The 26633-nt window shown below is 39.2% G+C and overlaps 1 protein-coding gene, 1 long non-coding RNA gene and 1 pseudogene across 3 annotated transcripts in view; 2 read left to right on the forward strand and 1 right to left on the reverse strand.

Annotated features, from left to right (window-relative positions):
- Positions 1-26633, forward strand: part of LOC144655453 (protein mono-ADP-ribosyltransferase PARP14-like) — a 55811-nt gene that overhangs the window by 2732 nt on the left and 26446 nt on the right. The gene's annotated exons all lie outside the window — the stretch shown is intronic.
- Positions 1804-19014, forward strand: LOC144655455 (protein mono-ADP-ribosyltransferase PARP14-like; annotated as a pseudogene). Its single transcript, XR_013571111.1, has 8 exons — positions 1804-2050; positions 2730-2972; positions 3898-4131; positions 5474-7800; positions 8255-8476; positions 13848-15435; positions 15859-16185; positions 17105-19014. The product of XR_013571111.1 is annotated as a protein mono-ADP-ribosyltransferase PARP14-like (transcript).
- LOC144655490 (uncharacterized) lies at positions 10679-13621 on the reverse strand. The gene is made up of 3 exons (XR_013571125.1): positions 12998-13621; positions 12567-12692; positions 10679-11315 (listed from the first exon to the last, which is right to left on the reverse strand). It is a non-coding gene; the product is annotated as an uncharacterized LOC144655490 (long non-coding RNA).

Here is a 26633-nt window from a genome sequence, read left to right on the forward strand (position 1 = left end):
TCACAGGAAGCCCGACCTAGGAGTGGAGTATAGCTGCCATCTACCACTTGTCAACTTACATTTTCCAGCTTGCTCTATAGAGGTCTTTGAACAACTTTCTAGTCTTGCCATGGATGGTAGCAAAGGCATATGGCGCGTTTATACTGTCAAAATTCGACATCACAAATCGAGAGTCATCATTCCAAAATGACAACCATAGCTCCAATTCAATCAAAAAACCTTTTCTAAATCGAATGACAGTTCATCGTAACAGATGGTTTAATTCGATCGGATACTTTTCAAATTGACCAATTTCTTTTTTAAATTGAGCAAATGACATCGTTCACATAAAATTGATTAGGTTAATTCGATCAGATACTTGTCAAATTGATTAGATACCTTCCAAATCGATCAGTTTCCTTCTAAATCGATCACCATACCCAAGATGCTTTGCTGGTATACTGTTATTCGCTGTCAAAACACTACCGCGGGCTCTTCAGTTTTCAAGTGGAGCGACCGTCCACCGCTGGCCTAAGCTTACAACAAATGCTACAGGTGTAGACATTGGACCTCGGTTGGTCATATTTTATAGCATTAAACCTCTCGCATGTATGATGTATAATTTATTTTCTGAAGATTCTTCTGTTTGAGGAAAATCGACACTCAGACCAAGCCAGTTTTGAACCTTTTGCTCATTTCATCAACATCTGCGGACATCTACTACATCAGATTCTGCCCATAAGAAAGCCACAGTGCATTCGAGGCTGCTTGTATGGTTTGTTTGAACATAACCCCATGCAGCTACATCACCCCCATGTTATGACAATATTTGTTTCCACAATGCGCGTTTTTAAGCTGACCATGCTCTTTCGCCCATTAATCACTCAGAGGAATAAGGCCATCTTACATGTTTCAGTTACAGTTACTTAAAACCTATACCTATACGCGTGATCAGTGAATTGAAAGCCAATGGGTATCCAGTAATATTCATCGAGAAGGCATGCGAGGAAAGGGAGGGAGACGCACGATCAGAAATATCGGAAGGCACAACAGCTTTTGCGTCAATCCCGTAGTACCAAAGACCTTTATTTTCAAAAGAGTTTGCCTCATCCTGGGTCGAGAAAATGTTAAAACCCCTTTCCGACCGGTCGAAACACTCGGTAATGTGTTCAGAAAACCCTAAGGAGTGGCGTCCTTTTGTGTACGTTGGTGAAAGCAAATGATTCTGGAACTCTCGAGGGGCAGAGCACAAACCTGGCACCCGATGTAATAACGAGTCTGCAATAAAACAGCACGCGGAGACCACTGGACATGACATTCATTCAAACTATGTGGAAATACTGCAACGTGACGTGGGAAGCCGAAACAAACGCTGATTTTTTTTGGAATCTCTGCATTCCATTGTGAACACCGAAGCTGTTAATGAACGCCAGCCTTTCCCTAAAGCGTACATACAACTGATTATATCTCTTAAGGACCGTCGCAAGTTTTATAACTATTCTATTAGTCATTTTATTTTGAGGAAGGCAACAGAAAGGTTGCCGAAAATTAATGTTAACATTTTAAAGGCCAGATAAAACCATATTTGAATTCTCACTAAGATAATGCTGACGAAATTAACGTTCCAGTTCAGTTATGTTTTATAAATTCTTGAGTTGGTGACAACATTTTTTTTTATTTTTAAATATCACCATGCCTGGCTTCAACAGCCAGACCTTTAAAGATCTGGATCTCGGAAGTTTATTATGTTTAAGAAGTAGACAAAAATTATACACGTTTCATTAATTTATGGTGGAACATTCTTTGATTATAATTCCAGTTGTTAAGAATCACATCCTTGATGGAGTTACCCTGAGTGTCGCAGCTTTTAACATCACGTGCGGCTTGCCAGACAAGGAAGAAGCACAGGAACCAAGAACCATCGAAGTAACTGGACTTGCCCCTTCAACAACCAAAGATTCCATTACGATGTTCTTTGAGAACACGAAACGCACCGGGGGAGGAGAAGTAGAGCATGTTAATTTTTTGCCTGACCTTGGGATTGCTGTCGTGACTTTTGTTAAAGCCGAAAGTAAGTAAGCCCATGAAGGCCATACGAAAGTTATATCATGTTTGCTCACCGTCCTGGATCCCTCGTTACACCCAGTCTTGGTATATTGACTTAGAATATCGATTTTGTCCCTGGTGATGTCGCTCTTTTGACGGTTATAGTCAAACATGTTTTTAGGTTTTCCTTATAAAACTCAAACTCGTTGATACCCATGCAATTATATGCAGCTGGGAAGCTGATTATGTCCAAAGACGTCGTCACCATTGATCCAACTCTCCGTATGTTTTGAGGGCCAGCCAATTAGGAGGAAAGCGTGGCCTAGTGGTTTAGGGCGCTGGTGTTGTAATCTCGAGGTCCCCAGATCACCTGCCCTTGCCACTAGCTGGATTTGTTTCTCAGTAGTCCCGAATTCAACTCCTCGGTCACGCTTTGTATATAGCCGACTGGTCTGCCTCCTGCCAGTTGGGATTTTTAACCATGTTGTGTTTATTTAAAATATTTGTTTCATCTGTTTTAGTGGCATGCCTGTAAACTAGATATCTCGAAGCTAAGTGAATGACCACTATAAACAACATTGACATGTTTGCTTTTTTTACATTTAACAATTGATATTTTACTAGAAAACAAACAAAAGTCCTACAGAGTATGGTTACAACTCTCATCCATAGAGTTCCAAAAACGAAATTACTTTAATTTTCAGGTGTACGTGGAGTTGTTAACAAAGGAAGACTCACCCTTGATGACGCACAACTTAAAGTTACTATTAAACAACCAGTAAAGAAGCCACCTATTGACACTACAAGACTAGTTGTAAAAGGTCTGAGCGATAAGACTACTTCGGATGGGCTTCAGTATTACATGGAGGTCGTCAGCGGAGTAGAAGTGTTATCCATTGAATTTGGACAGGAAGGATGTGCACTGGTGACCTTTAATGAAACATATGGTAAGTTTGTATAATTTCCCCTTTCGAAGTAAATGGTCAATTTATTTGCCACCAAAAAGCAATAAATGGTTATCATTAAAAAAAATTTACATGCGATAATGACAAGTGTGGCGAGGAATCCGGCCTGTTCGTTATTTTGTTGCTTTAAGAATTAAATTAAGTTTTAGAACATAAAGTCGAGGTTCACGCTCGACTACTTACAAGGTCTCTAAGTATTCTTTTCTCGTAGCTTCTGTTGCCACTACGTTAATTTATGTCTTGCTTATTGTCTTTTCAATGTAACATTGCAGTTCCCATTACGTGATTCTACTGAGACTGTCAAGTTGCTTGGCTAGAATCAGTATTGCTATTGGTATCAGACAGTTTTTGAAGGTGGTTTTTCATACCGATCTGTTCATTTTTTATTTACATTTTTAGGGGACTCTGCCCGACTTCATCAAAACTGGAAAAGTATTCGTGCTGAGACCTCCGTAGAACAAATAAAACAAATCGGTTTAAGAAACGTTTTACAAAAATAACATTTACCAAATAACTTTTTGAATTCATTATTTACTACATCAATTATGGGAGGCGCAGTGGCCTAATAGTTAGTGCGCCGGACTCCGGATCCAGCGGTTCGGGTTTAAGGCCTGGCTGGGGTCATTGTGTTGTGCTCTTTGGCAAAATACTTTACTCTCATAGTGCCTCTCTCCGCCCAGGTGTATAAATGGGCACTGGAAACATAATGCTGGAGGGAGGGAGTACCCTGCAATGGACAAGCATCCCATTCAGGGGGAAATCGAAGTATTCGTAATCGCTAAATGCTACAGAATCCGGGATAAGCTTCGGCAAGTATGAGCTTCTTGGCTCGAGGCTTTCCTTTATTTATACTACATCAATTGCTGTTAGTAACCTGGGGACTTGAAAATTAATTTTTTTTTGTCAGATTATCAAACCATTACACAGAAGGTTGCGAAGAGGCAACTGGAAGGTAAAAAGCTATCACTAGAGCAAGTCCCCGTTTGCAGTTGTGTGCAAGTAACAGGTCTAAACCAGGAAAACACTACTAAGGACGCAGTTCTCTACTACTTTGACAACCCCAGGAACGGCGGTGGTGCAACTAATGTAGAACTTAATATAAAGGAAGGATGGGCATTGGTTCACTTCAAGGACCCACAAGGTACAATTGCCTCCAAATAGACGAAGACTATAAAGAACATCCAGCATATGATTAGTGAGACTAAGTGTGTCATATCAGTCGAACGGGTCGTAAAACAATAGTTTACGAGTCGTACAGTTGGTGAATTGCATATGATTAGTGAGACTTAGTGTGTTGTTTCACGACCCGTACGATTCGTATGACTGATACACACTCAGTCTCACTAATCATATGCACTGCACCAACAGTACGACTCGTAAACTATTGGTTTACAAACTTGTACGACTCTTACGATTCGTACGACTGATAGTACATTCGTCTCACTAATCACTTTGAGTGCTACGCAGCAAAGTCTCCTTTTGATGAAATTGCGTTTGAACTGAGTAGAAATGGCGCCCCTCGTATGCATGGTGTCGTATTAGTTGTTTTTTGAAATGACAGTTAAGAGGCGTTATTTTTTGTCTAAAAGATTCCTTCATTAAAGTGAAAACGGTAAATTCAAATCTAATGTAAATTTAATCATTCGTTGAAATTATTGTAACAATTAACCACAGGCAGCCCAAGCTAACGATAAGAGCCACGGTACTCTAAGACTCAATTTATAAGGATTTGTATGGGAATGAAACAGTTTTCTTTTACGATATTGAAATTCGAACGTTTTATGAATAAAATTGACTTACATTGTTATTGTTTCGTGTCCTTCCTGTTTGCCAGCTCCTTGAGCCAATTTGAAGCGATTTGGACGAGTTATTGCTTTGCGAAATTTTGAACACGTGTACTTTATTAAATATTCACAAGGCTGGAAACAGCGACAGCATCTGACTCGAAGCGAAATATCTTCCGTGAAATTGGTCAAATCGCTGCAGAATTTCCAGCACCGTAATCTCCGGTTATTTCTCTTTCCTATCGTTGTCCATTTGGTTCCGAGTGCCCTAGTGAAGCGTAGAAAATTCTTTCAAAGTGCGAGTTTTGCTTTTCTTGTTATGCGCGGCCCATCAAACCACACACAAAATGGCGTCAGGTCGACAAAATCGACCTCAGCGGTGGGGGGCATGGATTTATTGTTACTTACTCCAAAATACGCTGTGAGATAAAGTACACGTTTTCAAAATTTCGCAAAGCAATAACTCGTCCAAATCGCTTCAAATTGGCTCGAGGAGCTGGCAAACAAGAAAGAACACGAAACAGAAACAATGTAAGTCAATTTTATTCATAAAACGTTCGAATTTCAATATCGTAAAAGAAAACTGTTTCATTCCCATACAATACAAATCCTTTTAAATTGAGTCTTAGAGTACTGTGGCTCTTATCGTTAGCTTGGGCTGCCTGTGAATTAACCAGCTGGTTAATTATTCTTTGACAGTTATGACCAAAGTTCTGTCGAAGAGCCACTCTCTAAACGGTGCACAGTTGCAAGTTAAACCCCACAACCCTTTCCTTGGAAAGCCTGTTTATCAACCGGATGAACACGAATTTGAAATGAAGAAAGTTATCTCCATAGACGCACAGGTAATGCGTTTTATTTTTGAACGCTACAAGGCTGACTACACGCAGATCCAGAGTGAACACGACGTACAGATTATATGGGAAGAAGGCGGTGGCATCATCATTGTTTCACCCATCGATAAAGCATCATCAGATAGGAATAGATTTGACACTGCATGTGAAGACATCACTTCTTTCATAGATGCATTTCTTACCACAACTACACATGTCCTGCCGGAAGCTTGGCGAGCTGTGGTGGAGTACTTCCACAAAAATGGTAGTTCCGTGAAGGAGAAAGTGAAATTTCACTGTTCACCTCAGCAACATGCAATTGCCTTAACAGGAAAGAGAAAAGATGTGGAGGGCCTCGTGGAAGACTTACAGGAACTGGACACAAGCATCGAGAAAAAGATTAAACGTGAGGCATCTAAAACCACCAATGTTATTGATATTTCTCCAATTCGGCTACAGTTCTTGAGAGATCTAGACTTTGAGAAGGAACTGGAAACCCAACACGAAGAAACACAGGTAACCCTACTCTTGGAAAAGGGAAAGGTTGAAATTCGTGCACCTCGAGACACTGTTCACAAGGTGTCTGCAGCAATATGGGAAGCAGTTGCCAACATAAGAGAGTTAAGCCTTGAAATGTCGCAGAATGCCGTCGAAATTCTTAGGAGTAAAGCATGTCAAACATTCATGAAGGACCAGTTCACTGCCAACAATTTACAAGCTGCCTTGGCTTTTGATGCAGAGAACAAGGAAAATGTAGTCGTCATGGGGATGAAGACTGAAGTCGCCGAAAAAGCTTCTGAGCTGGTAAAGAGGTTGGTTGTTGAAGATTGCCTTGACTTAGATGAGGATCAAGTTCAGCTGGTCAGAAGTGAAAAGTGGCACCAGTTAAAATACGAACTGACTGAAAAGCGCATTTTAAGTATTTCATTTGACAGAAGCAACAAGAAAATATGGCTAGTGGGAACAAAGGAAGACGTTTCGTTCGCCCTGGGAGCTGTCAAGCGCTTCTTGAAAGAAAATACCATCGTCAGTAACGTGGTGGGTCTTCAAAGAGGTTGCAGGCGGTTCCTTGCAAAATACCGAGAACAGGAACTTCGACAAATAGAAGACGGACTAAAAGAGCACTTTACACGTATCAAAGGAATCGATGGTGAAGGTGATGAGGATTTGGTCATCTCTGGGACGACTGACGGAGTTGACAAAGGTACGAATTTGATTGAAGATCTGGCTTCCAAAGTTGCACGCCAAAAGGTTTTTCTTAACAAACCAGGAATGCGCAAAGTACTGGATCGAAGCAAGGGCAAGAAATTGATGAGTCTGCTGGAGAGTGAGAATAATTGTGTAATCGAACATTTCGTCCCACCAAAAGATGATTCGTCAAAGAAACAAGGAGAAGAGGAAGAAGAAGCCAATGAAAAGAAGAAAGAGAATCTGTGTAACTTTCTTACTCCGGAAAGAAAAAACATTCTAGTCTATAAGGACAACATCTGCGATCGTGATGTGGATGTCATTGTGAACGCAGCAAATGCCAATCTCCATCATGTGGGTGGCGTCTCTAAAGCCATTGCCGAGGCAGCGGGAGACCACATGAAGGATGAATGTGAAAGATATATCATCGACCGAGGGCCTGTTTTAGAAGGGCAAGTTGTTGTTACGTCTGCAGGAAATTTACCGTTCAAAAAAATAGTTCATGCTGTGGGACCACAGTGGAGAAAAGAAGCAGCGCGGGAAAAGGCAATGGGCAAATCTCCAAGAGAGGAAAAGCTTTTACGTTATGCAGTAACAAATGCCTTGGAGGCTGCAAAAAGCTTTAAATCAATCGCAATTCCAGCCATCGGTACAGGCAACTACGGATGTCCGCGCGAATTGTGCGCCCAAATTATGATTGACTCGGCACTAACGTTTTCCCAAGAAAACCCAGGTTGTCGTTTATCCGAGATTCAATTCACCAGCATTGACGATGATGTTGCAAAAGCCTTTGTAAAGGAGATGGATTCCAGATTTTTTCAAGATATCAACTATGAGACCGCTTCAGATAGAAAGGGGAAGATCAAAGCGAGGAAAGTCAAAGGAAGAAACACGCCAATGCCCAGTCCACCCTTGGTACCAGCTTCTGCCGATATTCCAAATGTTATCAAGACACCGGAAGGCTTAAAGTTGATTCTCGTTACTGGTGATATGTCTCAAGAGAAGGCAAGTTACACCATGTTTATCAGCATATTAATATATTTCTTTGTATATTATCACGAAATTGTAGTACTTTGCACTATTCACTACAATCCAATGGTTTGATTCCATGATCATTGCTTGTCATGTTTTAAAAATTATCATCACTTGTGTTCTTGTCAACACACAGACGTTTTACGTGTTTGCTCAGTTATAACAACCAAGGTAATAAAAAGCACTGGAGGGAACAACAGAATGCATAAAGCAGCATCTGGCATTTTAGAACTTTTTACAGACCGTAAACAACACTGCTCAGTGTTAGTGCATTTATCCACATTCTTCCCGTCGGAAAGGACATTATTTCATAAAGTACAACAGAAAACCATATTTTAATTGTTTTTCAAAATGCAATGAAATGCAGAGAATCGTTAAGTTTTGTATCATTATATACTTTAAAAAAGTATTTGTTGGTATTTCTCAGGTTGATGCGATCGTCAATTCGACGTCATCGGACCTTGATCTTACCAAAAACGCGAGTGCTAAAGCGTTAAGTGCTGCTGCTGGTCCCACGCTACAGCAAGAATGTAAGGCGATTGGAAAGGTAAACACTGGAGATATTGTGGTTACAAAAGGAGGAAATTTGGGGTGTAAGCATGTCTTCCACACTTCATGTGCTGGATGGAACCAACAGAGCGGAGAACAGGTATAAAATAATATTTTATCAGATGCATTTGTAATCAAGTTAACAGGAGACCGATGCGTGAGTGAAATTAGACGTAACTTGTTAACGTGCTGTTGAGAGCACAAACCCTATCCCTAAAGTGATTTTTTTAGTTATTTTCTTGCCTACTTGCAGTACTTATAACGCCATCACTCAAGGCGATGCCATGTGTGACGCATTATTAGTTCAAGCAAACATTCCAAATTGCCTGTCCAGTCTAGATCTTTTTTTTATTTTTTTTAACATTGGCAAAAATGCAAACGGCTGCACGACGCTGCCAGTATTGAAGATATGGCTTACTGCTTTTGATTCCATTTCCAAGTTCCCTATGAAATTATAATCATAATAATAGCATCAGTGTTCACTAATTGTGTTACTAACTAAGTGACTTAGCTTCAAGCTTTTGGCTGGCCAGGTTTAGCATGCTTTTCTTTCTCACCGTGAATCGCGCTTAACATAAATTGTACAAACAGATGATAGAAATGTGTCGTTATTTGTCCCTATATGACCCTGCCTTGCGCACCCAACCTAAAGTGAGTAGATCTTATCACGACACCAGCAACTCCATGCCGTAATCATATCATACAATCGTACCGTTCATTTAACGTCCCATCCTTTCGAATAAATATAATATATAGATTTAGGCAAGACTAAAAGCGGAGCACCCCAGTTAATTATTTTGCACTTTATTGAAACCTGAATTCAAGCCATTGTACAATTTTAAGGCTAAGAATATAATATTCGTTTTATTTTTTTTTTTATAAATATTAATATTGTTACTTACTTTTTTTTACCGTGTCCCGGGGGGGGGGGGGGGAGAGGTACTCCCTAAAATTTACTAAAGGGGTGTGCCACTGAGTCGCTGAGACTCTGGACCTGTTCCAGAGAAAAACGGCTCAATTTGCGACCCTGTTCCAGACAATATCCACAATGAAAAATATATGAAGATAGATATAAAAACACTAGCATACATCACAAAGCGCTCACTTGACTTTGTCTGTGGCTTGGAGAAAAACCAATGAGAGGAGCGGAGTTTCATAGCTAAACTTGATAGTGTTCCACAGTCAAAAGGGTGATTTGTATACCCTGTTTCAGAGTCAGAGAGGCAAAAGGCACACCCTGTTGAGCAGCACATACCCGTATAGCCCTTATATGGGAGTACCGTATACAGCAACACCAAATAAGCCGAGAACAAACAAAATCAATCAAAACGTTTTAATTCCACCGACAGCATTATGATCCAGAAGTCTGGATGGGAAATTATGCTGCAAAACGGGTAATTATGTAACCTTCGTGTAGATAAGGAGGGGATAGTAGGGCTGCATGTTGGGGTAGATAGGCATATCACGTGGTAAATTAGCAAATCACTTAACATTTAGAGTATAAAGGAAATAATATACATCTATATTAAGAATATGGTTAATTTTCTTTTTTTCATTCATTCGTTTTTATTTTCACTATTTGCCTATATTTTAATTTTGAATGGAAATGGCAGAGGTCATACATGTAGCAAAGGGTTTACAGCATATTGCCATAAGCTAATGCCAAGCAAACCGGAGTGAAAGCTAACCACAAGCAAACTAGAGTAAAAGCTAATCCCAAGCACACCGGATGAATAAAGCTAACTGCGAGCAAACAGGGGTGAACCTAACTACAAGCAAACCCGAGTGAAACTAACTGGAAGCAAAGAAGGGACATTCTGTAACCCCATCCCACCCCCCCCCCCCGCCCCCAAAAAAAGGATGATAGCACCTTTTTTACTTTTACATGTCTTTTTGAGTCCCCTTCCTCTTAAGGGGTTTCACTTCACTTACAGAAATAAAAAAACAAAAATTCTGGGAAGATAGAATATTGTTTGTGAGTCTCAAACTCAGTTTTGTTCTTTGATTACGCAGAAAAAATAGAATCATGTTTGCTTGTGTATAAAACTATGCAAGAAAAAAATATAGCATCAATACTTTAACTGCTCTTTTAAAAATTTGTATGCTTTATTGTACACATTTTTGTGGAGTCATGTTACCCATTCGTCATGGAGTTCACAAAGTAAGCAAATGAGTCACAATTTGGTTGCTTCATGGTACCTAATGGATACTGCAAATTTTATCTGGCTTTAGAATATTTCACTAATTTTAACATTATAGCTGTTCTTATAAATTGTACACAGCATACAACACATAAGAATGAAATTGGTATTGCATATTGCTTGCAATCACGATTTTAACGTCTATACTTTAGAATTACAGTACCACCAGTTTTAGCATTACCAATCCAAATTCAAATTATTACATTGCTTTTTAACTCCACTACCTCCCCCAAAGTCAACCAAAGATCTTATGATATACAGTAGTTAGACAACTACATGTAAGTCCTGTGTAGTCGAGGGCTCAAAATATTTGGACACTTACAGGTCATGTTAACCGGCCAAAGAGATTTTAGCTTGGTCACATGTGGTTTCTTACCAGCCAAAACATTGAAAATAGAAATTTTAAACTCCCATTCATTTCTGCTGTTACTGTTTTGGCTGCATATTCTTAAAAAGATCACTTCATAATGCCCTTGTTACATCTAAAAAGATGTGAAAGAGACAGGTCAATCAAGAAGTTGTTTTCTGAAGTACACTGTAAATACATTAACATTTAAAATATAAACTTTGCTCATTTGCAGCTTTTCTTGATTTCAATTTACATGTAATTTACTAGTCTCTTGAAAATGACATCATGAAGACACCCAAACATCAAGCTGGATAATCTTAATCATTCCTGTTTTCTTTTGATGTCCTTGTCCACATTCTGTTTTTGTGTCTCTGAAACTCATGTTAACCCTGAAAAAAGTCAAATGCCACAGATTAAATTAAAATTGATTAATTGGCATGAATATCAATAATTTATAAAACAAAACACTTAACGCAAGCTTGTATAAAGTGAAGCAAAACTACTGGATGCGAAAGGATACCTTATATATTTAACAGAGATGTATCAGCACAGACTATTTTTTTTTACTGATAACTGCGAAGTCAACTACAGAAAAAAACCCTGGTAACTCAAACTCGGATAACTCGAACAACCTTGCTAACTCGAACTCACTTCCATTTCCCTTGGATTTGACCCCACTTTTCAGTCATTTTTACTCGGTTAACTCGAACTCGGATAACTCGAAAACCCCGCTAACTCGAACTAAATTTTGTTTCCCTTTAACAAAATTTGGGTCAAACTTTTTACCCTGATAACTCGAATTCCGGAACTTGCAACTCGCAACGGTTGCCCATTGATTATAGCAATGAACAGATCATGTATTTGACAGTCATTTTCCACTATTAACAAAAGAATGTGTGGTCGCTTTAGAGTTTCTGGCAAGATAAGTTCAATTTGCACAGTACTGTATACTGAAGTGGTTAAAAATCAGTAAACTATCAATTATTAACTTGGCAAATAAAATATTCAATCAACCCCGCTAACTCGAAAAACCCCGCTAACTCGAACTCATTTTCGTTTCCCTTCAGAGTTCGAGTTAGCAGGGTTCTACTGTAAATATTTTAATAAACTCAAAGCATCACTGCAAACCCTTACACCCCCTCTTAATTAAAAGGTTTGGCCTTTAAATACTCCCCCTTCCCTCTACCCCTATATATACATGTACATGCATAGGAAAAACATTGCCACATCTTAAAAGCTTTTCTCTTAACAGTAATACTAAGATTTTTAAAGATACACATTTAATTAATAATAAGTTTGCATGCACAGCTGCATACAGTGTCTAAAATGGCATGAATTTACTCACAAAGATTCCAGTTTTCCAGTAGTCATTAACCTTTGTTGTGTGCATTTTCCAAATTACACAACAAGATTGTGATTTTTTTATGACAAATATAACATTTACTGTTGACATTCTGAATGAAACCAGCAAAACAGACCTCAAAATCTCAAAATTGTTGACATTGTTATGTAATCCACATGAACGCTCAATAGTGAACAGAACTACATGACAAGTGGATTATTTAATATATTTGGGAACGAAAGAGCTAAGTAATAAAGCTGAAGTTTATTTACTCTGACTAAATGAACAGTAATTTTACCTCCATCATGAATATCAATAAACTGCATACACTGAATCGATCTATTTCACTCGGAGTTAACGAAATTCCAGGTGCTTCGTGCAAACTGACATCACTTTCATTCTCATCTCAGCTGCTCTTCCAGCACTGTAAAACAAAATACTCATATCACAAGCATTTAAAAATCGTAAGCTTTATTTTCTTCGAGATGTGTTGAAGTAATATTCTTTGTGAATTCGTTACTCGAAGGCCCAACAATTATTTGTTTACATAATCAAATCCTCCTATTTGATCAGTAAAACCTGGTAAAACTGAATTTTAACGAATAGTATTTTTCAACATTGTTCATGTCACAAGCAAATGCTTAGTGGCGAAAGCAAGTAAAATGTGCCGTAAATATAAGCTTACAGCTTTGCGTATAAATGACGGAAACACTGCAGTTTTGTACTCACCTTCACCAGTTGGCCGCAGTAGGTACACTCGTCTGCTCGTATTATCTCCGTTCCCTTGTTCTCCGCTATTTCTTTGCCTGTTTTCTCGGCACCTCTCTTGCTATTTTAGTCGCTTTTCTTCGCTACTTTGCTACCAGGTTCGACAGGCGCTTTGCTATACTTTTTCGCCTGCTTTCTGTCCGGGTTTTCTGGATCTCTCGCGATCTTTTTCCCGTCGCAAATCGCTTAAACCCTGTTTCCTCGAAGTTAAGTTTACCCTGCTCTCGTTTGTAGTCATCGGCATAACAAGGAGCCAAAATAAATATGTTTGTCTCAAGTTCTAACTTTCAGACTAGCTGAATAGGATTTAAAAATACGTAGTAATTTTGAAAATTTCTTTGCCAATAGACCTCACACTGCAAAATTATTTCGCGCCAGTACTGCGCGAGTTGTCAAGACCTTTCAAGATCCCGGATGTGCGCAACACCGTACGTACGCCGCCGTACGCGCCCGCGAGTCATGCCGCTAGCCATGATGACCATGAAAACTCGGATGCATGGTTTCCTATTTTTTTTCATGTGTTTTTTTTTTTTATGGGTATGGTGCTCCGCTCTGCGGCCCTTACGGGCCGCTAAGGAGCTCCGCTATTAAAGTGGCGGAGACAAGGCCAACAGCTTAACGCCCCTTCACCAGAATGCAATCATCTGAGCCGAGGTAATGTTGTTTTAATGCACAGCCAGCATGATTTTATCAGTTATTTCTAAGATCCTGGCTAAGACTCAGACCCTCGACCTCCTGTATGGCAGCCAAAAAACTGAGGTAACTCACCGCATATAGGTTAATTCTGAAATCTAAAATCTTTTGTTTGCAGGTTTTGCGTGGCATCATAAGAAAGTGCCTCGATGAAGCTCAGAAACGACAACTTGTGAGCATCGCCATTCCTGCGATTGGGACTGGAAATCTTGGCTATCCACGCGATCGAGTGGCTGCGGCTTCCTTTGATGAAGTTTTGGCATTTAGTAAGAATAATCCAAGCAGCACCTTAAAGGAGGTCCATTTAGTTGTGTATGACAAAGACTTGGCGTCGGTACAAGCCTTCCAGACCGAACTAAAAATTAAGAAAGGAACTCAACCCGGACCACCACCACCACGAGCGGAAAGTGGAAACAAAAAGCGTCGTACAACACGCGGGATGGCTCCTAAACGGTCTGATCCAAGTGATTCTATCTCTGACGACGATACCTTTGACAGGGCTGTTGAAGAATTGGATCCCTTAAAGCCTGAAATCACCATAGGAAATGTCACTGTACAAGTTCAAACTGGTGACATCACCAAAGAGGCAACCCACGCCATTGCGACTTTGTCTAATGAAGAGATCGATGTTGCACTTGGCGGTGGTACGGGAAAGGCAATTCTAACTGCTGGAGGACAAGCCATTCAAGCAGAATGTTCAGCACTGGGGCGTCAGTTGCCGGGTTCTATTGCAGTTACTGGGGCAGGAAAACTTCAAGCAAGAAAAATCTACCACATGGTTCCCGATTACGGAATGAGCATGCCATCCATAAAAGATTGCATTGTTAAGTGTCTTCAAAAAGCTGATTTACATGGGCTGACCTCAATATCATTCCCAGCCGTCGGGACTGGTAACATCCACAAAGGTGTAAAAGAAGTTGCTGAAGGGATGTTGGCCGCAATTTCTAAGTTTGCTCAGGAACAGCCAACGTCACTTGTATTTATTCGCATTGTAATTTTTCAGCCACATATGCTGCAGGTCTTCCGAACTGCAATGGAGGCATGCATCTCGTCAGAAGAGAGCGGACCAGGATTTATGTCTAAGATTGCTGGCTTGTTTGGATTTGGAAAAGGTGGCCCAGCAACTCCGTATACCAGACCATCAAAGACCAAATTGAGCGAGAAAGGACAGAGCTACTTGGAAATTTTTGCAGGGACTAAGCAAAATATCGATAAAGTCGTCAAAGAAATTGAAAAGGATGTGGCTGATCAATGTAAACTGAAAGTGATTGAACGTGAAGCCATAAGCAAACTTTCCAAACAGCAAAAGCGAAAAATAAAGGAATTGGAAGTAAAACACGATGCCGTTGTAACCATCGAAGAGGCAGTTGGCCGCATAAGTATAAGGGGTGATGCAGAAGACGTGTTAGATGTTGCCACCACAATTCACGAAATCCTCAACCAACAGATAGAGGAAGAGCACACTCGAGGGGTCGAGGAACTCGTCTCCAAAAACACCCAGTGGTTCTTTTATGATGATGATGGTAGTCTGGAACCTTATGACAACAGGACTAACTTGCAGATAGAAAAGGCGTTTGGTAATGGCCGAAATTCTGTTATAGTCTTAATCGATGATGTCAGATGTGAGATTGATTTCAAGAATATGAAGGAAACTTGTCTTGATGACGGAGATGAAAGAGGTGTCGTCCGAAAAGAAATTGGGAAAGGTAAGTTATTTTAACTAACAACTAATTGATAACTTCTCCCATTTCATGCGATATAATGGTTATTCCGTTACTGCTATTTGAATACATGAAGCAAGTTCTGGGAAAGAAACATTATTGATTCGCTTTCACATAAATTATACTTTTTTTCTTTCTTTTATTTTTGTCGTAACGTCACTATGTAAAGGACAATTGGCAGGTACAACTCTTTACAGTGACGATATACAACAAAACCACGTGAATTTTTTTTTTTTTTTTAAATTTCTCAACGACATTTTCTGACAAATTGCTTTAGTTATCATCAGACAGCTACCACAAACTTGAAAACCGCAGACTTAACATATTGCGGAAGTCATCCACGTTCTACAGTTTTCGCAACTTGTACATGGAAGTTGCTGTAATTATTTTGTAAATTATAATTACCAGGTATTCCACTTCCTATCGAATGAAGCATGCATCCAAACGACAGTGCCGGCAAAGAGAAAGAGGTTCATCTAGTGCCGTTGGACCCCGTCAATGACGCAAACGAGTATAAAAAGATAGAAGATGAAGTCCGCAAGACCGCCAATGTCACCATCACTAAGATTGAAAGAGTGCAGAACCCTTCCCAGTACCGTGTGTATATGGTAAGAAAAGAGCAGATGGAACAAAAGAATGCGAGCAACGAAAAGATACTCTTCCATGGTACAGCAGTGGGCAGCTGCCCAAGTATCAACAAATTTGGTTTCAACAGAAGCTATTGTGGGAAAAATGGTAAGATCCTAATGTAAAAGAGTGAGTGAGTGATTTATTTACTTAAATTTCTAAGTACATTTGGCCGAGGCACCTTTATTTAACAATTGGTAAACGTCACAGCGTGCACTACTGAGTTACAGATACACGCGTGAGGTTGCTACCGAGGGTGACTCTAGCTTCGTTCGTGCTTAGCAACTCTTCCAAGTGCATCTGTAACTCAATAGTGCACTCTCTGGCGTTAACCATTTATTTTATAGCACAACTTTTAAGCGATTTATTACAATTTCCTAGAATTAAAAGTGCGTGCGCTTATTTAAACAATTGTGTGTAGTGCTCGCGTAAACACCGACGAAAACATAAAAGAAAAAAATTTGAATTATTTTAAACTTGCATTATATCTCACACTCTTTCTTTCTTTCTCAGCTTTTCAAATTCGCAAGAAAAATCGAGAAACATGTAAAAACTCGTGAAGTAGTGGCACTTTCTTGTGCCATGTTGCATCTGCTCAGCGCGCGCGCTCAGGTTAAAGGCATACGTCAGCGTGCGCCGATTGGGAAAATAGTAGACGCTAAATTAACCAATCAGAGGGCACGCTTAACTTAAATGGAGCTATAAAACTAAATAGTCAAAGTTTTCGGTTCTTGATAAACACTCAAAAAGAAATTGTTTCTTAAATTGAATCAAACTGTACATACTTACTAAACGGATTGAATCGACCCGGCAAGGGCGTGATCTATGAGAGTTGTAAACGTTGTACAGTTTTGAAGTGGTGGTTATTGACGGGCACATTTTAATTTGTTGATTAGTATTTATTCACAATCAAAGTATTGTATCAATAACAAATTAAATTATATCCTGCATTAAGCTAACTTAAGCAGTACAACTGAATTTGTGTGATTCAAGGTCGTGAATGGTGTCATTTGTATCTGTTTTTTAGCCACTGTGTATGGAAATGGCGTTTATTTTGCCCGAGATGCTTCATATTCTACACAGGCCAGGTATTCGCCACCAGATGGAGCAGGAAACCGCTACATGTACCTTGCGCGTGTCCTTGCTGGTGAATACACGACTGGACGCCAGGGAATGATCACCCCACCTCCCAAGGGAAGTGACGCCACAGATGCTTACGACACTGTCGTAGACAACCCTGGAAATCCAAGTATATTCGTTGTGTTTTATGATAATCAGTGTTACCCAGATTATCTTATAACTTTTAAATGAGAAGACCAAGTGTTATGTGCTACTCAAACGTAAAAGGGCTCTGGATAGCCTATTTGAATATTTCAAAACCTTAAGTTACTCATTTGAGATAAATACTTTTTGTTTAAAGACATAAAAAAGGACTGTGCCACGGCTGAATTGGGTAAATTTTGTAAAGTTTTGCCAAATACTCGTTATGAAACTTAACGTTTGCCAAAAAATGACTTCTTTGGATAGAAATGACAAAACCATAGCTTCATTGCAACCAAATGTGTCTCCCTGGCGTTATAATTTAAAGTTACAACTTTGGAAACTGTCAGCCCAACAATATTTCAAAAACCCATATGGTAATCAATTTCAATCTTCGTCACTTTTGGTAATCCATACCTTTTTTTGTATTTGCTGCATTATTGAAATGTTTCGTCACCATTTTAAGAGGTATTTTTTTAATTTCACCAAATTTGATAGTCTTTTCCCATGTCTAAATTTGGATAAAATCCGTGTCACAGTCCCTTTAATTTTAAGACATTTATTAATGTAGTTCAAACCAGTTTGAATTCGTGCCTCTGATGGCCGCGACAAAATTCTATCGCAGCGACAAAGATTGTCGCAGAAATACACAATGTCGCACGAGGCAACATGTTGCAGCAGCTTGTCGTCGCGACATGTTGCAGCGACTTGTCGCCTAGTGTGTCCCGACCTTTAGACATTATCTCGTCGTTTCCTCGCCTGCAAATACAGCCGCTTCTCGGCGCTCTTGTAAAACACCAAATCACCAGGGGCAATGAAAGCGGCTGTATTCGCAGGCTACTCGTTGTCCGGAGAAAAATAAATAAATTTAAGATTTTCATATATTATTCATTACGTATTACTGGTAAAGGAATGATTATCCACGTTTTTTCTTGATTTGAACCCTAGGGCGCTTATCATTTGTCAGGTCTGTTTGTCCATACTGGTCAGAAATAAAGTACAGTCGAAGCTCTCGTAAGCGGACACCCTCGGGACGCGAAAAAAGTGTTCGTAACTGGAGCTGGCCGCTTACGAGAATGGTTCTCGTAAGCGGCCACTAGAGGTGTAGGGGAAAGATGGCCGCATACGGGAACTTGCCCAGCTAACAACAACCGGACGGACGTGGATGACGACAAAACAAACACTAAAATATGGTACTGTAATTACTGTAAAATCACTGTGACGAATGGCGATGTGATGTTGATTTACAAAAGCAAGATACAGAGGTAGTTAATAGGATTTTCTTTGGGCTGTCCGCTTACGGGAGCTTAAAAACAAAGAAAAGGTCTAAGTCGTAATCTCTGAAAGTGTGCGCGGCCGCTTACGGAAATGTCCGCTTACGAGAATGTAAAAATACAGAGTTTGTATGGGAGTTAAAACGGGGTTTCAGACAAGGCGACCGTAAGTAGAGCTGTCCGCTTACGAGAGTGTCCGTTAAGAGAGCTTCGACTTCATGTGTCCTATGAACTGTCTATGGCCGATGTCGCGAGACTTTTGGAATAGACCTAATCGTTCTTTCGCTCTAGGACGAAATGCATAAAGCACAGAACGTTTGAGTTCAGTCGGTGCTACATCATTTGAAGTTCTCGCTATTTTTTTCTGCCACTGCAAAAGTGGACGTGGTCGTTTGGCATACAATCAAGTCCAGTGGGAACCAGACATCTTAGGACGCTCATGCCCAGGGAGGGGGGTGGGGGAGGGGGAGGGTACTTCGGCTTGTAAATGACGGGAATGATCGAAGGATTTTTTTGGGTTTGAAATTTTCGATTCCGGTATTTTTTTTGGGTTGGAAAATTTGGCAAGTATTTTTTTGGGTGACTTGATTTAAATGGGGGATTTTTTGGGTATCAAAAACGAACTAAAGTGCCTTAGCGCGGTCTTGGCATAGTTATGGTGTGATGAATAAACAAACATTTTTTTTGTGTTATATTATTGTGCCTCCAGGTAATTACAGCAAGGCGCCCAAATGTGTGACCACTTTTAATTTATTCACATTCTTTCGTGCAGATTTAATCCAATCAGAAGTCAACTGCAAGCTATCCACGGCTTTTGATTGGATTAAATCTGCACGAAAGAATGTGAATAAATTAAAAGTGGTCACACATTTGGGCGCCTTGCTGCAAGGGGTAATTTGACAAGGGATTTTTCTGGTAGTTAATTTTGGTTCAGGGATTTGGGGTAATGTCGGAAGACTTAGGGATTTTTTTGGGTCCTGGGTTTTGCCTCCATTCGATCATCCCCGTCATTTACAAGCCGGAGAACCCCCCCCCCCCCCTCCTGGGCGTTCATGCCTGATGGATTGTAAGCTCCGTAAGTGAAAAGTTTAGTAATGTTTACAGGCTTCAGAGTGAATGAGGTGGAAATTTTTTGTTGAAGTGTTGTTGTCGTTACCGAAGCACTAGGCTAAATGCGGATTTTCACAGGCTCGTAACTTTTTACGTCCATTTACGTGCGTGAAAAAACTTAGTGACAATGTATGAACGACTTGCGTCAACGTGTAGGCAAGTCGTTCATACATTGTCTCTAAATTTGACGCACGTAAGCACACGTAAAAAATTACAAGACAGTGATAATCCACCATTATTTGAATGTTAACAGGATACAAGGCTTTCCATAATTTGCAGCTGCAGGGTCAATAATAGTTACAAAGCCAACTTAGGTAGAAAATGGGAGTGCTCAGTTTAGTATTACCGCACGATATTTACGTTTAGCTCTATTTGAAAGTTAACTGTTTTGGAGGGGCCCCGTCCAGACTCTCACATCAAAATATCCACGCTGCCACAACCAGTGTCACTCAACCGGTTTTAAATAATTCCGTAACCTCGATGAAACCTCAAGATCTTAGTACGGATGTCAGCTGAAATATACGGCACCTGGTAAAAAGAACTTCAACTTAATTTTGCGGGCTTTTGTGATGTTCGCGTTTTTGTTTTTGTTGTTTTTGTTTGGGTTTTTTTTTGGTCACTTTTTGGCTGTTTAATACTGTTAGGTACGTTTGTTGTTGTCTTTTTACATTACTGTTTGTCTTGTTTCCGTTATTTGTTTGTTTATTTATTTGTTCCTTTTTGTTTGTTTGAAAAAAAAAAAACGTATTTCTCAGTCCTACTGCATCAATTAATGATGCATTTGAAGCCTGTTAAAACCGGTTGGGGGTACACGATCCTAAATATTGCAGTACTTTCAGAACGCAGTTTTCAGTGGACACTCGTTTCGAATGTCAGTTTGTGCACCTCTAAATAAAGACAGTTCTGATAATCTTTTATTGTCTTCTCTTTTGTAATGCTCTTAAACGCACTATTTGATTTTTTTGCAGGGCTCGGGTAAAATTGGTACCCTTGTCGATTTGTTTGCTTTTTGGACCATCTTAAGAGGTAGTCCGAGCATGGGTAACATCGACATCGACACCAATTCCCGTTGCCGCACTTAAAGCATTTTTTTTTAATACTACATCGTAGACGACGATCGTAAGCATCGACAAGACAGTCATTTACAATGCTCAAAAATCATCCTTGTTCGTGACGTAGCCGTGATTTTACCAATAAATGACTTTTGCACTGCCAATTTGAAGTTTACAGCTCTTTATCAACGAAAATAAATGGAATTACTTGAAATACCGTGATCTACCCCCTTTAAAATGGGTAAAATTGGTATCGGTACCAATTTCGTACACGTGCGGTGCACATTTTTAACAGTCGATGCCTGGTAACCAAATTTTCGTACTGCTGGATGATGCTATATCTGCTCTAGCTTAGGCCTGAGTAAGGTCGAAACTGTGTTCTGATAATTAGATGTTAGTATAGTAAGTAAATATAATTTCCAGAGGTGAATTCTAGAAGGGGCCATTCTGATTGGTCGGGAAGCTCGGTTTATGACCATAATAACCACGCTAAGCGGTGAATATAGCATTTTAAGGCTTGGCTAATAAGCCATGCCAACTTTCCCATCCAGTCACCGCTACAAACAAATTACCTTATTATAGGAATATAACGAAGCATTTTAACAACGCGAACAAAATGTACGCGTAATAAAATTAACGCGAATTGTCGACGATTTATGTTTACATGCATATAATTAACGCGAATTCTCGTGTGGTGTGTGCTTACATGCAGTTACTTAACGCGAATTTGTTGCGTAGTAATCTTTATAGCAAGCTGCGCTATTCAAGAGACAAAACAAGAACGTTCAACATCAGAACTTGAGGTTTAATTCCGATAAGCTATACACAACAAAGATATTTAAACAGACCAAAAAGTGACTAATATTCAATGCATGGGTCCAGGGATGGAATACATCCCGTCCTGGCGCTTTCCACTGCCTCAGCTATCCCTGCAGCTTTGACGGATAAGTAGATGACGTGTTAATATAACTTACCCGGAAATAAAGGTGTCTTAAAATAACAATGCTGTAAATTAGAGTGTTTTAATTAACAATGACTCAAATTAAGGTACATTGAATTAACGCGAATTTTTGAAATTCGCGTTAATTACATGTATCGTAAATTTCCTATAATAAGGTATGCCGCTCTAGATGAGCTCAACAGCATGAAGAAGAAAGCCTTTATTTAAAAAGGGTTACTCCATCAGCTTTTACAATAAAAACTGTTATCAATAGAGGCCCTAGTAAAAAGTAAAAAGTCGCTAAAAGCCTTACAGTGTACCTAAAATGGAAGTTAAAAAGATTAAAATATATAAGAGTACTAAGATTTATGCTAAAATTATGTTACATTTGTATACAATCGAAAGATTTAAAAATTACATATTATTTGATGAGAGTTATAAATTTGACAACCGGAATAATAAAAAGACTTTTTCGCGGCTTCTGTCCGTAATTTAGGCAGATGCAATAAGTCAGCCTGCCTTGTTTCTCTTAGTGCTACATCTCTATTAAAAGTAAAATAATTTTTAAAAAATTGGGGGACTTTTCCATTGATACACCTACGAACTAAATTATAAACATGTCTCTGGCGTCTTTCCTTTGTCGTCTCATAAGCTAGATTCTTAAGAGCCTCGTCACTGTTATGATGTTTTACGATCAGTCGTGCAGCCCTCCTATGCAGTTTTTCTATGAGATCAGAATTGACCTTCCCGCAGCAGTTCCACACCGTGTCACAGTAGTCAAGTACTGGTATAATAAATGACTTGTAGATGATATTTGCAGTGTTTGTGGTGACATCGGACTTTATTCGACTCAACATGCCCAATCCCTTGCCAACCTTGCCCAAAACATATTTAACATGGGCATTCCACGAGAGGGCATCGTCTAAGACGACACCGAGATACTTATATTCTGACCCACGCTTAATGAGATCTCCCGAGACATAGATAGAGAAGTTGGTTTCAGAGCTCAGTCTAGCTGTTGTTCCAAATAGCACACACTTCCTCTTGGGAGCGGAAAGGGGGACAAAACTAAGTGAGATGTTATGATCAGTGATTATAAAAAATGTCGCTTATTGATATCAAAACTTAATGTTTCAACAAAGCACTTAACTCAACCTGGGTTAAAAAATATTTAGACAAGGAAAATTATTATGGAAAATGAAACTTTTTTTCGATTATGAATTGCACGAATTCGGTGGGGCTGACATCTTTAGGGGTAACCTAAAAAAAACGATTTAGCAAAGTTCTTCCACGTACCTATCACCTTCACAACAGAAATTCTAAAAATCTGGTCTGAAATCAGTAATAGCGATAGCATAAACTCCGTTGGACATTTTCTTTCTTTGCCTATTTGGCGCAATTCACTTTTGAAAATCGGAAATAAACCGATGTACTACAAATCAAGGACTTCCAAAGAAATTCAAACCGTAAGTCATTTAATGAAAGACGCTGTCAAGTTCTTATCTTTCCCGGAATTTAACACTAAAACATTTTCTTCACTTATCATGGCGTCGTATCGTGCATAAAATTTTTAAGAAAACCAATATGTTAAAAGCAAACACTTTAGTACCTTTGTTGACAACTTCACAAAAGTTTCTAAGCCCAATAGAATGGCATATGAAAAGCTAGTCAGCGCTAAACAAAAAAGCCCTACAAAAAGCCAAGAGAAGTGGTGTGTTGACTGCAGTTTAGAATGCCCTGAGGAAATTAACTGGGAGATAGCTTACAGACCCCCTTTCTGCAGCACAAAAGCTACCAAATTAATTATTTTTCAGTTTAAACTACTTCATTGAAGACTGGCGACAAATGACTTTCTTAAAAAAAATCGGCTTAAGAGAAAACGATATATCTGTACCTTTTGTGGAACTGTGAATGAGTCCCTTGTTCATTTATTCTGGACCTGGTTGGCTCAAAATCAAATATTGCTGAAATCCAACACTCTTGCCCCCGCTATAATCATTGGTCTAAGGTCGGATACCTTTCCCACACCAAACAATACTTCTACTTTCGAGTGGCTAGGTATTTCATATGGACCTGCAGAATAAAAGAAGTAACTCCCAAAATAGAAGGATTTCCAGGCTTTTTTTCTTCTATTGGTGCATATCAAAATCTCTTACCCCATAAAACACAATTTCCATTTGAAACTTTTAATTTGCATGCATGCATGAGAGCACATTTAATGAGAATACTTTTAAGTGCTAATAAACCTTTCATCTTATATAGCTTATTGAATGCATTATATGTAAATTAGATCTTCATTTTTTTTCTTCTCCTTTCCTTTTTTCCTGTAAAAACGCGTCTGTTAGAATTTTATTGTATTGTAATGTGATGTAAATAAAAGTTGTTATTAAAAAAAATGCCATCCAGGCCTGAAGTAAATTATCATGACGGTTTTTGCTGAGTGAAATTTGCGCTCATTCAAAACCAATAACGCCAAGTCCGGGATGTTTAAAACATTGAGAATTTTGCAAGTTGACTACCAAGGCTTCTGGACCGACCATCGTACGATTTCCTTTCAAAAACCTGAAAGAATGAAGAAAAATGTTAAAGATGACAATTTTTGGACCAGCCTGCTTGTAGCGAACAAATTTTGACAGTCCCTTGGCCCTTCGTTATATCGAGGTTCCACTGTACTTCATGTTTGACTGCGCTGTTTGACATTTCCATATTACATATGAGGACACTTTGTGATGCCTGTCATGAAGAACGTGCATCCCATTAGCGTTCAATCCTAGACATATCTGCATTTCATGTACGAGAAGACCTATTCGCTAATTTATTACTTTTTACCGAAAAGCATTAAGGTGGCTTAGTACAGTTTTGAGAGGGAAAATCAGTCCATCTTTTATCTCTCTTTTACAATCGCCAGAAATGTTTTATCCTTTTCGTATTACTGTTTGTTACATCCTATAACCATCATATGCGACATTTGGGAAATAAAAATGCTAATAAACAGCTAAAATGAACGGCCGAGTGCTGCAGAGGGGACTGGCACTAGTAGGTGAAATGGCGTTTTTCTCGAAATCTACCCGTATGACCCTACCTCAAAATTTCAGAAATTAGAAATTGGCTTTGATAAGACATTCATGCAAAATAATATAAAAATCTGTAAGACAGTTTTTTCGCAAAATAGGAAAATGTGATATTTTGCCGATTTTAAAAATAGGTCAAAATCTGTCTTACAGATTTTTTCAAAATTTTGACTGTGAACGTGGTTCACCCCTTGCATTTAATTGTGAAAGTTTCATAATAGGTTGTACAGTAGGTTTTCGAGAAAAATTGGATCAAAATCTGGCTTTTACGACCTCCAATTTGCGCGTGCGAGCGCGCGCTAATATGACGCCATGCGTCGCGAGCGATAATGAAAAACAGAATTAGAACTTCTCTATCTGTTGTTTATCCACCTTTTTTGTCGTATTGTTTTGCGCCCCAGGTTTCAAGACCTGTGTGAAAGTATTTTGAAGGTTTCTTTTGTAGAAAAATTTGGTAAAGCGCGGTAAAACAAATGGAACTCTTCTTGATTTCTGTTTAGAGTTGCTAGCGCCATTTTAGCCCGCGCGAGCAACTGCATGACGTCAAGCAGTTCTTATTTCATAGTGAAAACGGCTCCGACGCAAGCATAAGCACAAGCGCAAGCACAAGCACAAGGATCAAAATTTTTCCTTTTCTTGTGCTTGCGCTTATGCTTGCGTTCATGTGAAAACGAAATATCGCACAAGCACAAGAAAATTGTTTACGTCTGGCCGTGTCTACCCAATTAAAGCACTCGTTCCAGCACTTGAACAAAGGTGCAGAGGCCGCGAGTGATTTTGATAAAATCAAACCGAGTGGCGAAAGAAATGGAGACGAATGCTTTCTTCTATAACCCAAATGCTTATTTTTCTGCGTTTTTTGTACTCACGTTCGCTTTCTTCGTCATAAGACGATCGTGACTTTTATAAATTTCCCAATCGCTTTTGGATTTGGTCGTTTGTTAAATCTATTTTGTTTATAACTAGTTTAACAGGAACTATATCCTGTCAGCTGTATTATTAAGAAGTGTTTTAAGTTGAGTAGAGCCCTATCAATGCCGTGTAGAGGTCGAAGGTCTGCGTAGTTTCCCGGTAGTACATTTTTACACCTCTGCACTGTATTTATTGTTATATGAACTTTATGTATTGGCTATTGGAACTGTTGTGATTTATCTTGGCTCATTTATATTTGCAAGATGTGCTTTAAATTCGTTCTGGAAGGACAAGATCTTAAATTTTCCGTGAAGATGTTGATTAGTACAGTGTTGCGTGAATGTGTTGCTTCGTATCGCGGATGACATGTTTATTTTTGTTTAGCCAGAGGCTGCTTAGCTTTACTTCGAGAAAGATATAACCTTGTTTTAAAGCCGGCCATGCTCATGAAAAATCATCTTTCTTATTTTTGGGCGGGTGGAGTCTTAATATTCCATCGCGAGGAAGAATCTTTTGCCTCTCTGGGTACCTTCGATAGTTATCACATACCGCAAACAGCACAGTCATCGCTAGCGGCCGGGCATATTACTAAAATTATTTGTATAACTTAGCATAGAAATAATCCTGTACACACGTAAATACAACCCAAAAGGCTTTATTAAGTAATTTACTCCCGATATATACCTAATTTGTAATATTTCGAGACCATTTTGAGATGTTAATTTAAAAATAAACCTTACGAAAGCAAGGAGGTTTATCGGTAAACTTGATCACATATTTCACGGTTATTCAAACAAAAACTTACACTTTCGAGTATCAACAATACCCAAATTCATTCCTGATAAAATACTCGCGAAAAAGCGTTGATCTCTCTCCAAAATCGTATTTTTGAGCGTCAAAACAACTTTTCGCCATACATTTTCTTCTAGCGACTTGC

This window comes from Oculina patagonica, chromosome 5 (genome assembly GCF_052425735.1).
Source record: "Oculina patagonica isolate OP01 chromosome 5, crgOcupat, whole genome shotgun sequence".
NCBI classification, from domain to species: domain Eukaryota; kingdom Metazoa; phylum Cnidaria; class Anthozoa; order Scleractinia; family Oculinidae; genus Oculina; species Oculina patagonica.